The sequence below is a fragment of the Staurois parvus genome, unplaced genomic scaffold (assembly GCF_062004578.1).
Source record: "Staurois parvus isolate SC_StPar_1 unplaced genomic scaffold, SC_StPar_1.0 ptg000377l, whole genome shotgun sequence".
NCBI classification, from domain to species: Eukaryota; Metazoa; Chordata; class Amphibia; order Anura; family Ranidae; genus Staurois; species Staurois parvus.
Window position 1 is genome coordinate 237557 of NW_028318173.1, and position 22444 is coordinate 260000.

General features: G+C 36.5%; 1 protein-coding gene across 3 annotated transcripts in view; it reads right to left on the bottom strand.

The window, feature by feature from the left end:
- The window catches only part of DRP2 (dystrophin related protein 2), a 162956-nt gene that overhangs the window by 83566 nt on the left and 56946 nt on the right, over window positions 1-22444 (bottom strand). The window lies entirely within an intron of this gene.

The window sequence follows — 22444 nt, forward strand, 5'->3', positions numbered from 1 at the left end:
TACATAAGGGGGGGATATGATCTGCATGTATATTACATTAGTAGGGATATGATCTCAATTATTAATACATAAGAGGGATATGATCTCCATGTATAATACATAGGAGGGGGATATAATCTCCATGTATAATACAGAAGGCGGGGATATGATCTCCATGTATAATACATAAGGTGGGATATGATCTCCATGTATAATACATAAGGGGGGATATGATCTCTATGTTTAATACATAAGGGGGGACATGATCTAAATGTATAATACATAAGGGGGATATGACCTCCATGTATAATACATAAGGGGGGATATGATCTCCATGTATAATACATAAGGGGGGATATGATCTCCATGTATAATACATAAGGGGGATATGATCTCCATGTAAAATACATAATGGGGGATATGATCTCTATGTATTATACATAAGGGGGGGTATGATCACCATGTATAATAAATAAGGGGGGACATGAACTCCATGTATAATACATAAGGGGGAGATGAACTCCATGTATAATACATAAGTCGGGGATATGATTTCCATGTATAATACAAAAGGAGGGATATGATCTCCATGTATAATACATAAGGGGGGATATGATCTCCATGTATAATACATAAGGGGGGATATGATCTCCATGTATAAAAGAAAAGGGGGATATGATCACCATGTATAATACAAAAGGGGGATATGATCACCATGTATAATACATAAGGGGGGATATGATCACCATGTATAATACATAAGGGGGGATCTGATCACCATGTATAATACATAAGGGGGGATATGATCTCCATGTATAATACATAAGGGGGGATATGATCACCATGTATAATACATAAGAGGGGATATGATCTCCATGTATAATACATAAGGGGGGGATATGATCTCCATGTATAATACAAAAGGGGGATATGATCTCCATTTATAATGCAAAAGGGGGATATGATCTCCATTTATAATGCAAAAGGGGGGTATGATCTCCATGTATATTACATAAGGGGGGGGGGGTATGATCACCATGTAGTATATATAAGGTGGATATGATCTCCATGTATAATACAAAAGGGGATATGAACTCCATGTTTAATACATAAGGGGGATATGATCTCCATGTATAATACATAAGGGGGGGGATATGATCTCCATGTATAATACAAAAGGGGGATATGATCTCCATTTATAATGCAAAAGGGGGATATGATCTCCATTTATAATGCAAAAGGGGGGTATGATCTCCATGTATATTACATAAGGGGGGGGGGTATGATCACCATGTAGTATATATAAGGTGGATATGATCTCCATGTATAATACATAAGGGGGATATGATATCCATTTATAATACAAAAGGTGGGGATATTATCTCCATGTAGAATACACAAGGGGAGATTTGATCACCATATATAATACATAAGTGGGGGTATGATCTCCGTGTAAAATACATAAGGGGGGATATGATCTCCATGTATAATACATAAGGCGGGGTAAGATCTCCATGTATAATAAATAAGGGGTGATAAGATCACAATGTAATATATATAAGGGGGGATATGATCACCATGTAATATATATAAGGGGGGATATGATCACCATGTATTGAACATAAGGGGGGGATATGATCTACATGTATTGAAAATAAGGGGGGAAATGATCTCAATGGATAATACCTAAGGGGGGATATGATCTCCATGTACAATACAAAAGGGGGGGGGGTATGATCTCCATGTATAATACATAAGGAGGTATATGATCTCCATGTATAATACATAAGGGGGATATGATCACAATGTAATATATATAAGGGGGGATATGATCACCATGTAATATATATCAGGGGGAAATGATCACCATGTATAATACATAAGGGGGGATATGATCACAATGTAATATATATAAGGGGGGATATGATCACCATGTAATATATATAAGGGGGATATGATCGCTATGTATAATACATAGGGGGGGATATGATCTTCATGTATAATACAAAAGGGGGATATGATCTCCATGTATAATACATTAGGGGGGGGAAGATCTCCATGTATAATACATAAAGGGGAAATGATCTCCATGTAGAATACATAAGGGGGGGGTATGATCTCCATGTATAGAAAATAAAAAGGGATATGATCACCATGTATAATACATAAGGGGGGATATGATCACCATGTATAATACATAAGGGGGGATATGATCTCCATGTATAATACATAAGGAGGGATATGATCTCCATGTATAATACCTAAGCGGGGATATTATCTTCATATAAAATACATAAGGGGGGGTATGATCTGCATGTATAATACATTAGAAGGGATATGATCTCAATTTTTAATACATAAGGGGGCGGGGGGGGGGGAATGATCTCCATTTATAATTCATACCGGGGTGGATATGATCTCCATGTATAATACATAAGGGGGGGATATGATCTCCATTTATAATACATAAGGAGGGATATGATCTCCATGTATAATACATAAGGGGGGGGATATGATCACCATGTATAATACATAATCTCCAAGTATAATACATAAGGGGTGATATGATCTCCATGTATAATACATAAGGGGGATATGATCTCCATGTATAATACATAAGGGGGGGATATGATCTCCATGTATAATACATAAGGGGTGATATGATCTCCATGTATAATACATAAGGGGGGATATGATCTCCATGTATAATACATAAGAGGGATATGATCTCCATGTATAATACATAAGGGGGGATATGATCTCCATGTATAATACATAAGGGGGGGATATGATCACCATGTATAATACATATGAGGGGTATGATCACCATGTATAATACATAAGGGGGGATATGATCACCATGTATAATACATAAGGGGGGATATGATCTCCATGTATAATACATAAGGGGGGATATGATCACCATGTATAATACATAAGAGGGGATATGATCTCCATGTATAATACATAAGGGGGGATATGATCTCCATTTATAATGCAAAAGGGGGATATGATCTCCATTTATAATGCAAAAGGGGGGTATGATCTCCATGTATATTACATAAGGGGGGGGCGGTATGATCACCATGTAGTATATATAAGGTGGATATGATCTCCATGTATAATACAAAAGGGGATATGAACTCCATGTTTAATACATAAGGGGGATATGATCTCCATGTATAATACATAAGGGGGGGGATATGATCTCCATGTATAATACAAAAGGGGGATATGATCTCCATTTATAATGCAAAAGGGGGATATGATCTCCATTTATAATGCAAAAGGGGGGTATGATCTCCATGTATATTACATAAGGGGGGGGGGGGATGATCACCATGTAGTATATATAAGGTGGATATGATCTCCATGTATAATACAAAAGGGGATATGATCTCCATGTATAATACAAAAGGTGGGGATATTATCTCCATGTAGAATACACAAGGGGAGATTTGATCACCATATATAATACATAAGTGGGGGTATGATCTCCGTGTATAATACATAAGGGGGGATATGATCTCCATGTATAATACATAAGGGGTGATAAGATCACAATGTAATATATATAAGGGGGGATATGATCACCATGTAATATATATAAGGGGGGAAATGATCACCATGTATTGAACATAAGGGGGGGATATGATCTACATGTATTGAAAATAAGGGGGGAAATGATCTCAATGGATAATACCTAAGGGGGGATATGATCTCCATGTACAATACAAAAGGGGGGGGGGGGTATGATCTCCATGTATAATACATAAGGAGGTATATGATCTCCATGTATAATACATAAGGGGGATATGATCACAATGTAATATATATAAGGGGGGATATGATCACCATGTAATATATATCAGGGGGAAATGATCACCATGTATAATACATAAGGGGGGATATGATCACAATGTAATATATATAAGGGGGGATATGATCACCATGTAATATATATAAGGGGGATATGATCGCTATGTATAATACATAGGGAGGGATATGATCTTCATGTATAATACAAAAGGGGGATATGATCTCCATGTATAATACATAAGGGGGGGGGTATGATCTCCATGTATAATACATAAAGGGGAAATGATCACCATGTATAATACATAAGGGGGGATATGATCACCATGTATAATACATAAGGGGGGATATGATCTCCATGTATAATACAAAAGGAGGGATATGATCTCCATGTATAATACCTAAGCGGGGATATTATCTTCATATAAAATACATAAGGGGGGGTATGATCTGCATGTATAATACATTAGAAGGGATATGATCTAAATTTTTAATACATAAGGGGGCGGGGGGGGGGGAATGATCTCCATTTATAATTCATACCGGGGTGGATATGATCTCCATGTATAATACATAAGGGGGGGATATGATCTCCATTTATAATACATAAGGAGGGATATGATCTCCATGTATAATACATAAGGGGGGGGATATGATCACCATGTATAATACATAATGGAGGATATGATCTCCAAGTATAATACATAAGGGGTGATATGATCTCCATGTATAATACATAAGGGGGATATGATCTCCATGTATAATACATAAGGGGGGGATATGATCTCCATGTATAATACATAAGGGGTGATATGATCTCCATGTATAATACATAAGGGGGGATATGATCTCCATGTATAATACATAAGAGGGATATGATCTCCATGTATAATACATAAGGAGGGATATGATCTCCATGTATAATACATAAGGGGGGGATATGATCACCATGTATAATACATAAGAGGGATATGATCTCCATGTATAATACATAAGGGGGGATATGATCACCATGTATAATACATAAGGAGGGATATGATCTCCATGTATAATACATAAGGGGGGGATATGATCACCATGTATAATACATATGAGGGGTATGATCTCCATGTATAAAACATAAGGGGGGGATATGATCACCATGTATAATACATAAGGGGGGGATATGATCACCATGTATAATACATAAGGGGGAATATGATCTCCATGTATAATACTTAAGGGGGGATATGATCTCCTTGTTTAATACAAAAGGGGGGGATATGATCTCCTTGTATATTACAGAACGGGGGATATGATCACCATGTATAATACATAAGGGGGATATGATCACCATGTATAATACATAAGGGGGGATATGATCTCCATGTATAATACATAAGGGGGGATATGATCTCCATGTATAATACATAAGGAGGGATATGATCTCCATGTATAATACATAAGGGGGGGATATGATCACCATGTATAATATATAAGAGGGATATGATCTCCATGTATAATACATAAGGGGGGGATATGATCACCATGTATAATACATAAGGGGGATATGATCTCCATGTATAATACATAAGGGGGGGATATGATAACCATGTATAATACATAAGGGGGGGATATGATCTCCACGTATAATACATAAGGGGGGATATGATCTCCATGTTTAATACAAAAGGGGGGATATGATCTCCTTGTATATTACAGAAGGGGGGATATGATCACCATGTATAATACATAAGGGGAGATATGATCTCCATGTATAATACATAATGGGGGGATATGATCTCCATGTATAATACATAAGGGGGGATATGATCACCATGTATAATACATAAGGGGGGATATGATCTCCATGTATAATACAGAAGGGGGATATGATCTCCATGTATAATACATAAGGGGGATATTATCACCATGTATAATACATAAGGGGGGATATGATCTACATGTATAATACAAAAGGGGGATATGATCTCCATGTATAATACATAAGGGGTATATGATCTCCATGTATAATACATAAGGGGGATATGATCTCCATGTATAATATATAAGGGGGGATATGATCACCATGTATAATACATAAGGGGGGATATGATCTCCATGTATAATACAAAAGGGGGATATGATCTCCATGTATAATACATAAGGGGGATATGATCACCATGTATAATACATAAGGGGGATATGATCACCATGTATAATACATAAGGGGGGATATGATCTCCATGTATAATACATAAGGGGGATATGATCACCATGTATAATACATAAGGGGGGATATGATCTCCATGTATAATACAGAAGGAGGGTTTGATTTCCATTTGTAATACATCAGGGGGGGATATGATCTCCATGTATAGAACCTAAGAGGTGATATGATCTCCATGTATAGAAAATAAGGGGGATATGATTTTCATGTATAATACAATAGGGGGGGATATGATCTCCATGTATAATACATAAGGGGGGATATGATCACCATGTATAATACATAAGGGGGGATATGATCACCATGTATAATACATAAGGGGGGATATGATCTCCATGTATAATACATAAGGGGGGATATGATCTCCATGTATAATACATAAGGGGGGATATGAGCTCCATGTATAATACATAGGAGGGGATATGATCTCCATGTTTAAAACATAAGGGGGGATACGATCTCCATGTATAATACATAAGGGGGGATATGATCTCCATGTATAATTCATAAGCGGGGATATGATCTCTATGTATAATAAATAAGGAGGGATATGATTGCAATTTATATTACATAAGGGGGATATGATCTCCATGTATAAATACATAAGGAGGGGATATGATCTCCATGTATAATCCATAAGGAGGGATATGATCACCATGTATAATTCATAAGGGGGATATGATCTCCATGTATAGTACATTAGGGGGTGATATGATCTCCATGTATAATTCATAAGGGGGATATGATCTCTATGTATAATACATAAGGGGGGATATGATCTCCATGTATAATACATAAGGGGGATATGATCTCCATGTATAATACATAAGGGGGGATATGATCACCATGTATAATACATAAGGGGGGATATGATCTCCATGTATAATACAGAAGGGGGATATGATCTCCATGTATAATACATAAGGGGGATATTATCACCATGTATAATACATAAGGGGGGATATGATCTACATGTATAATACAAAAGGGGGATATGATCTCCATGTATAATACATAAGGGGTATATGATCACCATGTATAATACATAAGGGGGGATATGATCTCCATGTATAATACATAAGGGGGGATATGATCTCCATGTATAATACAGAAGGGGGATATGATCTCCATGTATAATACATAAGGGGGATATTATCACCATGTATAATACATAAGGGGGGATATGATCTACATGTATAATACAAAAGGGGGATATGATCTCCATGTATAATACATAAGGGGTATATGATCACCATGTATAATACATAAGGGGGGATATGATCTCCATGTATAATACAGAAGGGGGATATGATCTCCATGTATAATACATAAGGGGGATATGATCACCATGTATAATACATAAGGGGGATATGATCACCATGTATAATACATAAGGGGGAATATGATCTCCATGTATAATACATAAGGGGGATATGATCACCATGTATAATACATAAGGGGGGATATGATCTCCATGTATAATACAGAAGGAGGGTTTGATTTCCATTTGTAATACATCAGGGGGGGATATGATCTCCATGTATAATACATAAGGGGTATATGATCACCATGTATAATACATAAGGGGGGATATGATCTCCATGTATAATACAGAAGGGGGATATGATCTCCATGTATAATACATAAGGGGGATATGATCTCCATGTATAGAAAATAAGGGGGATATGATTTTCATGTATAATACAATAGGGGGGGATATGATCTCCATGTATAATACATAAGGGGGGATATGATCACCATGTATAATACATAAGGGGGGATATGATCACCATGTATAATACATAAGGGGGGATATGATCTCCATGTATAATACATAAGGGGGGATATGAGCTCCATGTATAATACATAGGAGGGGATATGATCTCCATGTTTAAAACATAAGGGGGGATACGATCTCCATGTATAATACATAAGGGGGGATATGATCTCCATGTATAATACATAAGGGGATATGATCTCCATGTATAATTCATAAGCGGGGATATGATCTCCTTGTATATTACAGAAGGGGGGATATGATCACCATGTATAATACATAAGGGGGATAAGATCACCATGTATAATACATAAGGGGGGATATGATCTCCATGTATAATACATAAGGAGGGATATGATCTCCATGTATAATACATAAGGGGGGGATATGATCACCATGTATAATATATAAGAGGGATATGATCTCCATGTATAATACATAAGGGGGGATATGATCTCCATGTATAATACATAAGGGTGGATATGATCTCCATGTATAATACATAAGGGGGGATTTGATCTCCATGTTTTATACAAAAGGGGGGATATGATCTCCTTGTATATTACAGAAGGGGGGATATGATCTCCATGTATAATACATCAGGGGGATATGATCTCCATGTATAATACATAAGGGAGGATATGATCTCCATGTATAATACATAAGGGGGGATATGATCTCCATGTTTAATACAAAAGGGGGATATGATCACCATGTATAATACATAAGGGGGGATATGATCTCCATGTATAATACATAAGGGGGGATATGATCTCCATGTATAATACATAAGGGGGATGTGATCTCCATGTATAATACATAAGGGGGGATATGATCTCCATGTATAATACATAAGGGGGGATATGATCACCATGTATAATACATAAGGAGGAATATGATCACCATGTATAATACATAAGGAGGGTTTGATTTCCATTTGTAATACATAAGGGGGATATGATGTCCATATATAATACATAAGGGGGGATATGATTGCAATTTATATTACATAAGGGGGATATGATCTCCATGTATAAATACATAAGGGGGGATATGATCTCCATGTATAACACATAAGGGGGATATGATGTCCATGTAAAATACATAAGGGGGATATGATGTCCATGTAAAATACATAAGGGGGATATGATCTCCATGTATAATACATAAGGGGGGATATGATCACCATGTATAATACATAAGGGGGGATATGATCACCATGTATAATACATAAGGGGGGATATGATCACCATGTATAATACATAAGGGGGGATATGATCACCATGTATAATACATAAGGGGGATATGATCTCCATGTATAATACATAAGGGGGGATATGATCTCCATGTATTATACATAAGGGGGGATATGATCACCATGTATAATACATAAGGGGGATATGATCTCCATGTATTATACATAAGGGGGGATATGATCACCATGTATAATACATAAGGGGGATATGATCTCCATGTATAATACAAAAGGGGGATATGATCTCCATGTATAATACATAAGGGGGATGTGATCTCCATGTATAATACATAAGGAAGGATATGATCACCATGTATAATACATAAGAGGGATATGATCTCCATGTATAATACATAAGGGGGGATATGATCTTCATGTATAATACATAAGGGGGGGATATGATCACCATGTATAATACATAAGGGGGGATATGATCTCCATGTATATTACAGAAGGGGGGATATGATCTCCATGAATAATACATAAGGGGGATATGATCACCCTGTATAATACATAAGGGGGGATATGATCTCCATGTATATTACAGAAGGGGGGATATGATCTCCATGTATAATACATAAGGGGGATATGATCTCCATGTATAATACATAAGGGGGGATATGATCACCATGTATAATACATAAGGGGGATATGATCACCATGTATAATACATAAGGGGGGATATGATCTCCATGTATAATACATAAGGGGGGATATGATCTCCATGTATATTACAAAAAGGGGGATATGATCTCCATGTATAATAGATAAGGAGGTATATGATCACCATGTATAATACATAAGGGGGGATAACATCACCATGTATAATACATAAGGAGGGTTTGATTTCCATTGTAATACATAAGGGGAGATATGATCTCCATGTATAATACATAAGGGGGGATAAGATCTCCATGTATAATAAATAAGGAGGGATATGATTGCAATTTATATTACATAAGGGGGATATGATCTCCATGTATAAATACATAAGGGGGATATGATCACCATGTATAATATATAAGGGGGGATATGATCATCATGTATAATACATAAGGTGGGGATATGATCTCCATGTATAAAGCATAAGGGGGGATATGATCTCTATGTATAATATATAAGGGGGGTATGATCTCCATGTATAATACATAAGGGGGATATGATCTGCATGTACAATACATAAGGGGGATATGATCGCCCTGTATAATACATAAGGGGAGATATGATCTCCATGTATAAAACATAAGGGGGATATGATCTCTATGTTTAATACATAAGGGGGGACATGATCTAAATGTATAATACATAAGGGGGATATGATCTCCATGTATAATACATAAGGGGGGGTATGATCACCATGTATAATAAATAAGGGGGGACATGAACTCCATGTATAATACATAAGGGGGAGATGAACTCCATGTATAATACATAAGTCGGGGATATGATCACCATGTATAATACATAAGGGGGATATGATCTCCATGTATAATACATAAGGGGGGATATGATCTCCATGTATAATACATAAGGGGGGATATGATCTCCATGTATAAAAGATAAGGGGGATATGATCACCATGTATAATACAAAAGGGGGATATGATCACCATGTATAATACATAAGGGGGGATATGATCACCATGTATAATACATAAGGGGGGATATGATCACCATGTATAATACATAAGGGGGGATATGATCACCATGTATAATACATAAGGGGGGATATGATCTCCATGTATAATACATAAGGGGGGATATGATCACCATGTATAATACATAAGAGGGGATATGATCTCCATGTATAATACATAAGGGGGGGATATGATCTCCATGTATAATACAAAAGGGGGATATGATCTCCATTTATAATGCAAAAGGGGGGTATGATCTCCATGTATATTACATAAGGGGGGGGGGGTATGATCACCATGTAGTATATATAAGGTGGATATGATCTCCATGTATAATACAAAAGGGGATATGAACTCCATGTATAATACATAAGGGGGATATGATCTCCATGTATAATACATAAGGGGGGGGATATGATCTCCATGTATAATACAAAAGGGGGATATGATCTCCATTTATAATGCAAAAGGGGGATATGATCTCCATTTATAATGCAAAAGGGGGGTATGATCTCCATGTATATTACATAAGGGGGGGGGGGGTATGATCACCATGTAGTATATATAAGGTGGATATGATCTCCATGTATAATACAAAAGGGGATATGAACTCCATTTATAATACAAAAGGTGGGGATATTATCTCCATGTAGAATACACAAGGGGAGATTTGATCACCATATATAATACATAAGTGGGGGTATGATCTCCGTGTATAATACATAAGGGGGGATATGATCTCCATGTATAATACATAAGGCGGGGTAAGATCTCCATGTATAATAAATAAGGGGTGATAAGATCACAATGTAATATATATAAGGGGGGATATGATCACCATGTAATATATATAAGGGGGGATATGATCACCATGTATTGAACATAAGGGGGGGATATGATCTACATGTATTGAAAATAAGGGGGGAAATGATCTCAATGGATAATACCTAAGGGGGGATATGATCTCCATGTACAATACAAAAGGGGGGGGGGGTATGATCTCCATGTATAATACATAAGGAGGTATATGATCTCCATGTATAATACATAAGGGGGATATGATCACAATGTAATATATATAAGGGGGGATATGATCACCATGTAATATATATCAGGGGGAAATGATCACCATGTATAATACATAAGGGGGGATATGATCACAATGTAATATATATAAGGGGGATATGATCGCTATGTATAATACATAGGGGGGGATATGATCTTCATGTATAATACAAAAGGGGGATATGATCTCCATGTATAATACATAAGGGGGGGGGTATGATCTCCATGTATAATACATAAAGGGGAAATGATCTCCATGTAGAATACATAAGGGGGGGGTATGATCTCCATGTATAGAAAATAAAAAGGGATATGATCACCATGTATAATACATAAGGGGGGATATGATCACCATGTATAATACATAAGGGGGGATATGATCTCCATGTATAATACATAAGGGGGGATATGATCTCCATGTATAATACATAAGGAGGGATATGATCTCCATGTATAATACCTAAGCGGGGATATTATCTTCATATAAAATACATAAGGGGGGGTATGATCTGCATGTATAATACATTAGAAGGGATATGATCTCAATTTTTAATACATAAGGGGGCGGGGGGGGGAGTGATCTCCATTTATAATTCATACCGGGGTGGATATGATCTCCATGTATAATACATAAGGGGGGGATATGATCTCCATTTATAATACATAAGGAGGGATATGATCTCCATGTATAATACATAAGGGGGGGGATATGATCACCATGTATAATACATAATGGGGGATATGATCTCCAAGTATAATACATAAGGGGTGATATGATCTCCATGTATAATACATAAGGGGGATATGATCTCCATGTATAATACATAAGGGGGGGATATGATCTCCATGTATAATACATAAGGGGTGATATGATCTCCATGTATAATACATAAGGGGGGATATGATCACCATGTATAATACATAAGAGGGATATGATCTCCATGTATAATACATAAGAGGGATATGATCTCCATGTATAATACATAAGGGGGGATATGATCACCATGTATAATACATAAGGAGGGATATGATCTCCATGTATAATACATAAGGGGGGGATATGATCACCATGTATAATACATATGAGGGGTATGATCACCATGTATAATACATAAGGGGGGATATGATCACCATGTATAATACATAAGGGGGGATATGATCTCCATGTATAATACATAAGGGGGGATATGATCTCCATGTATAATACATAAGGGGGGGGATATGATCTCCATGTATAATACAAAAGGGGGATATGATCTCCATTTATAATGCAAAAGGGGGATATGATCTCCATTTATAATGCAAAAGGGGGGTATGATCTCCATGTATATTACATAAGGGGGGTGGGGGGTATGATCACCATGTAGTATATATAAGGTGGATATGATCTCCATGTATAATACAAAAGGGGATATGAACTCCATGTATAATACATAAGGGGGATATGATCTCCATTTATAATACAAAAGGTGGGGATATTATCTCCATGTAGAATACACAAGGGGAGATTTGATCACCATATATAATACATAAGTGGGGGTATGATCTCCGTGTATAATACATAAGGGGGGATATGATCTCCATGTATAATACATAAGGGGTGATAAGATCACAATGTAATATATATAAGGGGGGATATGATCACCATGTAATATATATAAGGGGGGATATGATCACCATGTATTGAACATAAGGGGGGGATATGATCTACATGTATTGAAAATAAGGGGGGAAATGATCTCAATGGATAATACCTAAGGGGGGATATGATCTCCATGTACAATACAAAAGGGGGGGGGGTATGATCTCCATGTATAATACATAAGGAGGTATATGATCTCCATGTATAATACATAAGGGGGATATGATCACAATGTAATATATATAAGGGGGGATATGATCACCATGTAATATATATCAGGGGGAAATGATCACCATGTATAATACATAAGGGGGGATATGATCACAATGTAATATATATAAGGGGGGATATGATCACCATGTAATATATATAAGGGGGATATGATCGCTATGTATAATACATAGGGGGGGATATGATCTTCATGTATAATACAAAAGGGGGATATGATCTCCATGTATAATACATAGGGGGGGATATGATCTTCATGTATAATACAAAAGGGGGATATGATCTCCATGTATAATACATAAGGGGGGGGGTATGATCTCCATGTATAATACATAAAGGGGAAATGATCTCCATGTAGAATACATAAGGGGGGGGTATGATCTCCATGTATAGAAAATAAAAAGGGATATGATCACCATGTATAATACATAAGGGGGGATATGATCACCATGTATAATACATAAGGGGGGATATGATCTCCATGTATAATACATAAGGGGGGATATGATCTCCATGTATAATACATAAGGAGGGATATGATCTCCATGTATAATACCTAAGCGGGGATATTATCTTCATATAAAATACATAAGGGGGGGTATGATCTGCATGTATAATACATTAGAAGGGATATGATCTCAATTTTTAATACATAAGGGGGCGGGGGGGGGAATGATCTCCATTTATAATTCATACCGGGGTGGATATGATCTCCATGTATAATACATAAGGGGGGGATATGATCTCCATTTATAATACATAAGGAGGGATATGATCTCCATGTATAATACATAAGGGGGGGGATATGATCACCATGTATAATACATAATGGGGGATATGATCTCCAAGTATAATACATAAGGGGTGATATGATCTCCATGTATAATACATAAGGGGGATATGATCTCCATGTATAATACATAAGGGGGGGATATGATCTCCATGTATAATACATAAGGGGTGATATGATCTCCATGTATAATACATAAGGGGGGATATGATCACCATGTATAATACATAAGAGGGATATGATCTCCATGTATAATACATAAGAGGGATATGATCTCCATGTATAATACATAAGGGGGGATATGATCACCATGTATAATACATAAGGAGGGATATGATCTCCATGTATAATACATAAGGGGGGGATATGATCACCATGTATAATACATATGAGGGGTATGATCACCATGTATAATACATAAGGGGGGATATGATCACCATGTATAATACATAAGGGGGGATATGATCTCCATGTATAATACATAAGGGGGGATATGATCTCCATGTATAATACATAAGGGGGGATATGATCTCCATGTATAATACATAAGGGGGGGGATATGATCTCCATGTATAATACAAAAGGGGGATATGATCTCCATTTATAATGCAAAAGGGGGATATGATCTCCATTTATAATGCAAAAGGGGGGTATGATCTCCATGTATATTACATAAGGGGGGTGGGGGGTATGATCACCATGTAGTATATATAAGGTGGATATGATCTCCATGTATAATACAAAAGGGGATATGAACTCCATTTATAATACAAAAGGTGGGGATATTATCTCCATGTAGAATACACAAGGGGAGATTTGATCACCATATATAATACATAAGTGGGGGTATGATCTCCGTGTATAATACATAAGGGGGGATATGATCTCCATGTATAATACATAAGGGGTGATAAGATCACAATGTAATATATATAAGGGGGGATATGATCACCATGTAATATATATAAGGGGGATATGATCACCATGTATTGAACATAAGGGGGGGATATGATCTACATGTATTGAAAATAAGGGGGGAAATGATCTCAATGGATAATACCTAAGGGGGGATATGATCTCCATGTACAATACAAAAGGGGGGGGGGGGTATGATCTCCATGTATAATACATAAGGAGGTATATGATCTCCATGTATAATACATAAGGGGGATATGATCACAATGTAATATATATAAGGGGGGATATGATCACCATGTAATATATATCAGGGGGAAATGATCACCATGTATAATACATAAGGGGGGATATGATCTTCATGTATAATACAAAAGGGGGATATGATCTCCATGTATAATACATAAGGGGGGGGGTATGATCTCCATGTATAATACATAAAGGGGAAATGATCTCCATGTAGAATACATAAGGGGGGGGTATGATCTCCATGTATAGAAAATAAAAAGGGATATGATCACCATGTATAATACATAAGGGGGGATATGATCACCATGTATAATACATAAGGGGGGATATGATCTCCATGTATAATACATAAGGAGGGATATGATCTCCATGTATAATACCTAAGCGGGGATATTATCTTCATATAAAATACATAAGGGGGGGTATGTTCTGCATGTATAATACATTAGAAGGGATATGATCTCAATTTTTAATACATAAGGGGGCGGGGGGGGGGGAATGATCTCCATTTATAATTCATACCGGGGTGGATATGATCTCCATGTATAATACATAAGGGGGGGATATGATCTCCATTTATAATACATAAGGAGGGATATGATCTCCATGTATAATACATAATGGGGGATATGATCTCCAAGTATAATACATAAGGGGTGATATGATCTCCATGTATAATACATAAGGGGGATATGATCTCCATGTATAATACATAAGGGGGGGATATGATCTCCATGTATAATACATAAGGGGTGATATGATCTCCATGTATAATACATAAGGGGGGATATGATCTCCATGTATAATACATAAGAGGGATATGATCTCCATGTATAATACATAAGGAGGGATATGATCTCCATGTATAATACATAAGGGGGGGATATGATCACCATGTATAATACATAAGAGGGATATGATCTCCATGTATAATACATAAGGAGGGATATGATCTCCATGTATAATACATAAGGGGGGGATATGATCACCATGTATAATACATAAGAGGGATATGATCTCCATGTATAATACATAAGGGGGGATATGATCTCCATGTATAATACATAAGGGGGGATATGATCTCCATGTATAATACATAAGGGGGGATATGATCTCCATGTATAATACATAAGGGGGGGATATGATCACCATGTATAATATATAAGAGGGATATGATCTCCATGTATAATACATAAGGGGGGGATATGATCACCATGTATAATACATAAGGGGGGATATGATCTCCATGTATAATACATAAGGGGTGGATATGATCACCATGTATAATACATAAGCGGGGATATGATCACCATGTATAATACATAAGGGGGGATATGATCTCCATGTATAATACATAAGGGGGGGATATGATCACCATGTATAATACATAAGGGGGGATATGATCTCCATGTATAATACATAAGGGGTGGATATGATCACCATGTATAATACATAAGCGGGGATATGATCACCATGTATAATACATAAGGGGGGATATGATCTCCATGTATAATACATAAGGGGGGGATATGATAACCATGTATAATACATAAGGGGGGATATGATCTCCACGTATAATACATAAGGGGGGATATGATCTCCATGTTTAATACAAAAGGGGGGATATGATCTCCTTGTATATTACAGAAGGGGGGATATGATCACCATGTATAATACATAAGGGGAGATATGATCTCCATGTATAATACATAATGGGGGGATATGATCTCCATGTATAATACATAAGGGGGGATATGATCACCATGTATAATACATAAGGGGGGATATGATCTCCATGTATAATACAGAAGGGGGATATGATCTCCATGTATAATACATAAGGGGGATATTATCACCATGTATAATACATAAGGGGGGATATGATCTACATGTATAATACAAAAGGGGGATATGATCTCCATGTATAATACATAAGGGGTATATGATCTCCATGTATAATACATAAGGGGGATATGATCTCCATGTATAATATATAAGGGGGGATATGATCACCATGTATAATACATAAGGGGGGATATGATCTCCATGTATAATACAGAAGGGGGATATGATCTCCATGTATAATACATAAGGGGGATATGATCACCATGTATAATACATAAGGGGGATATGATCACCATGTATAATACATAAGGGGGGATATGATCTCCATGTATAATACATAAGGGGGATATGATCACCATGTATAATACATAAGGGGGGATATGATCTCCATGTATAATACAGAAGGAGGGTTTGATTTCCATTTGTAATACATCAGGGGGGGATATGATCTCCATGTATAGAACCTAAGAGGTTATATGATCTCCATGTATAGAAAATAAGGGGGATATGATTTTCATGTATAATACAATAGGGGGGGATATGATCTCCATGTATAATACATAAGGGGGGATATGATCACCATGTATAATACATAAGGGGGGATATGATCTCCATGTATAATACATAAGGGGGGATATGATCTCCATGTATAATACATAAGGGGAGATATGAGCTCCATGTATAATACATAGGAGGGGATATGATCTCCATGTTTAAAACATAAGGGGGGATACGATCTCCATGTATAATACATAAGTGGGGATATGATCTCCATGTATAATACATAAGGGGATATGATCTCCATGTATAATTCATAAGCGGGGATATGATCTCTATGTATAATAAATAAGGAGGGATATGATTGCAATTTATATTACATAAGGGGGATATGATCTCCATGTATAAATACATAAGGAGGGGATATGATCTCCATGTATAATCCATAAGGAGGGATATGATCACCATGTATAATTCATAAGGGGGATATGATCTCCATGTATAGTACATTAGGGGGTGATATGATCTCCATGTATAATTCATAAGGGGGATATGATCTCTATGTATAATACATAAGGGGGGATATGATCTCCATGTATAATACATAAGGGGGATATGATCTCCATGTATAATACATAAGGGGGGATATGATCACCATGTATAATACATAAGGGGGGATATGATCTCCATGTATAATACAGAAGGGGGATATGATCTCCATGTATAATACATAAGGGGGATATTATCACCATGTATAATACATAAGGGGGGATATGATCTACATGTATAATACAAAAGGGGGATATGATCTCCATGTATAATACATAAGGGGTATATGATCACCATGTATAATACATAAGGGGGGATATGATCTCCATGTATAATACAGAAGGGGGATATGATCTCCATGTATAATACATAAGGGGGATATGATCACCATGTATAATACATAAGGGGGATATGATCACCATGTATAATACATAAGGGGGGATATGATCTCCATGTATAATACATAAGGGGGATATGATCACCATGTATAATACATAAGGGGGGATATGATCTCCATGTATAATACAGAAGGAGGGTTTGATTTCCATTTGTAATACATCAGGGGGGGATATGATCTCCATGTATAGAACCTAAGAGGTGATATGATCTCCATGTATAGAAAATAAGGGGGATATGATTTTCATGTATAATACAATAGGGGGGGATATGATCTCCATGTATAATACATAAGGGGGGATATGATCACCATGTATAATACATAAGGGGGGATATGATCACCATGTATAATACATAAGGGGGGATATGATCTCCATGTATAATACATAAGGGGGGATATGATCTCCATGTATAATACATAAGGGGGGATATGAGCTCCATGTATAATACATAGGAGGGGATATGATCTCCATGTTTAAAACATAAGGGGGGATACGATCTCCATGTATAATACATAAGGGGGGATATGATCTCCATGTATAATACATAAGGGGATATGATCTCCATGTATAATTCATAAGCGGGGATATGATCTCTATGTATAATAAATAAGGAGGGATATGATTGCAATTTATATTACATAAGGGGGATATGATCTCCATGTATAAATACATAAGGAGGGGATATGATCTCCATGTATAATCCATAAGGAGGGATATGATCACCATGTATAATTCATAAGGGGGATATGATCTCCATGTATAGTACATTAGGGGGTGATATGATCTCCATGTATAATTCATAAGGGGGATATGATCTCTATGTATAATACATAAGGGGGGATATGATCTCCATGTATAATACATAAGGGGGATATGATCTCCATGTATAATACATAAGGGGGGATATGATCTCCATGTATAATACATAAGGAGGGATAATATCTCCATGTATAATACATAATGGGAGATAAGATCTGCATGTTTAATACATAAGAAGGGATATGATCTCCATGTATAATACATAAGGGGGGGATATGATCTCAATGTATAATACATAAGGGGGATATGATCTCCATGTACAATACATAAGGGGGGATATGATCTCCATATATAATACATAAGGGGGGATATGATCTGCATGTATAATACATAAGGGGGGATTTGATCTCCATGTATATTACATAAGGGGGGATATGATCACCATGTATAATACATAAGGGGGGATATGATCTCCATGTATAATACATAAGGGGGAATAAGATCTCCATGTATTATACATAAGGGGGATTTGATCTCCATGTATAATACATAAGGGGGGATAAGATCTCCATGTATAATACATAAGGGGGATATGATCTCTATGTATAATACATAAGGGGAATAATATCTCCATGTATATTAAATAAGGAGGGATATGATTGCAATTTATATTACATAAGGGGGATATGATCTCCATGTATAAATACATAAGGAGGGGATATGATCTCCATGTATAATCCATAAGGAGGGATATGATCACCATGTATAATTCATAAGGGGGATATGATCTCCATGTATAGTACATTAGGGGGTGATATGATCTCCATGTATAATTCATAAGGGGGATATGATCTCTATGTATAATACATAAGGGGGATATGATCTCCATGTATAATACATAAGGGGGATATGATCTCCATGTATAATACATAAGGGGGGATATGATCTCCATGTTTAATACATAAGAAGGGATATGATCTCAATGTATAATACATAAGGGGGGATATGATCACCATGTATAATACATAAGAAGGGATATGATCTCCATGTATAATACATAAGGGGGATATGATCTCCATGTATATTACTTAAGGGGGGATATGCTCACCATGTATAATACATAAGGGGGGATAAGATCTCCATGTGTAATACATAAGGGGGGATATGATCTCCATGTATAATACATAAGGGGGATAAGATCTCCATGTATAATACATAAGGAAGGATATGATCTCCATGTATAATACATAAGGGGGGATATGATCTCCATGTATAATACATAAGGGGGGATTAGATCTCAATGTATAATACATAAGGGGGGATATGATCTCCATTTATAATACATAAGGGGGGATATGATCACCATGTATAATACATAAGAGGGATATGATCTCCATGTAGAATACATAGGGGGGGCTATGATCACCATGTATAATACATAAGGGGGATATGATCTCTATGTATAATACATAAGGGGGGATATGATCTCCATGTATAATACATAAGGGGGGATATGATCTCCATGTATAATACATAAGGAGGGATAATATCTCCATGTATAATACATAATGGGGGATAAGATCTCCATGTATAATACATAAGGGGGGATATGATCACCATGTATAATACATAAGGGGGGATTTGATCTCCATTTACAATGCATAAGGGGGTTATGATCACCATGTATAATACACAAGGGGGGATATTATCTCCATGTAGAATACATAGGGGGGGCTATAATCATCATGTATAATACACAAGGGGGGATATGATCTCCATGTATAATACATAAGGGGGGATATGATCTGCATATATAATACATAAGGGGGGATATGATCTGCATATATAATACATAAGGGGGGATTTGATCTCCATGTATAATACATAATGGGGGATATGATCTCCATGTATATTACATAAGGGGGGATATGATCACCATGTATAATACAGAAGGGGGGATATGATCTCCATGTATAATACATAAGGGGGGATAAGATCTCCATGTATAATACATAAAGGGGATTTGATCTCCATGTATAATACATAAGGGGGGTTATGATCAGCATGTATAATACATAAGGGGGATAAGATCTCCATGTATAATACATAAGGAGGGGATATGATCACCATGTATAATACATAAGGGGGGGATATGATCTCCATGTATAATACATAAGGGAGATACGATCTCCATGTATAATACATAAGGGGGGATATGATCACCATGTATAATCCATAAGGGGGGATATGATCTCCATTTACAATGCATAAGGGGGTTATGATCACCATGTATAATACACAAGGGGGGATATTATCTCCATGTAGAATACATAGGGGGGGCTATAATCATCATGTATAATACACAAGGGGGGGATATGATCACCATGTATAATACATAAGGGGGGATAGGATCACCATGTATAATACATAAGGGGGGATATGATATCCATGTATAATACATAAGGGGGGATATGATATCCATGTATAATACATAAGGGGGGATAGGATCACCATGTATTATACATAAGGGGGGGATATGATCACCATGTATAATGCATAAGGGGGGGATTTGATGTCCATGTATAAGCTTTTTTTTTAGCTTTTTTGCATTAGCTTTTAGAGGAGTTGTTCTGCTTTTTTCCGTGTTTGCATTATTTAGTGTTTTTTTTAACTGAAAAAATTTTTTTTTTTCTCAAAAAAAGGCCAAAATTCTGGATTGTTTCGTTTTATTGCGTTTTTCAGCATTAGTGCATTTTTACAGCTAAAAAACTCCTCTAGAATCCCACTAGTCCCGGTTTTTTTCCAGCTAAAAAACGTTGATTCCAGTCTATGTG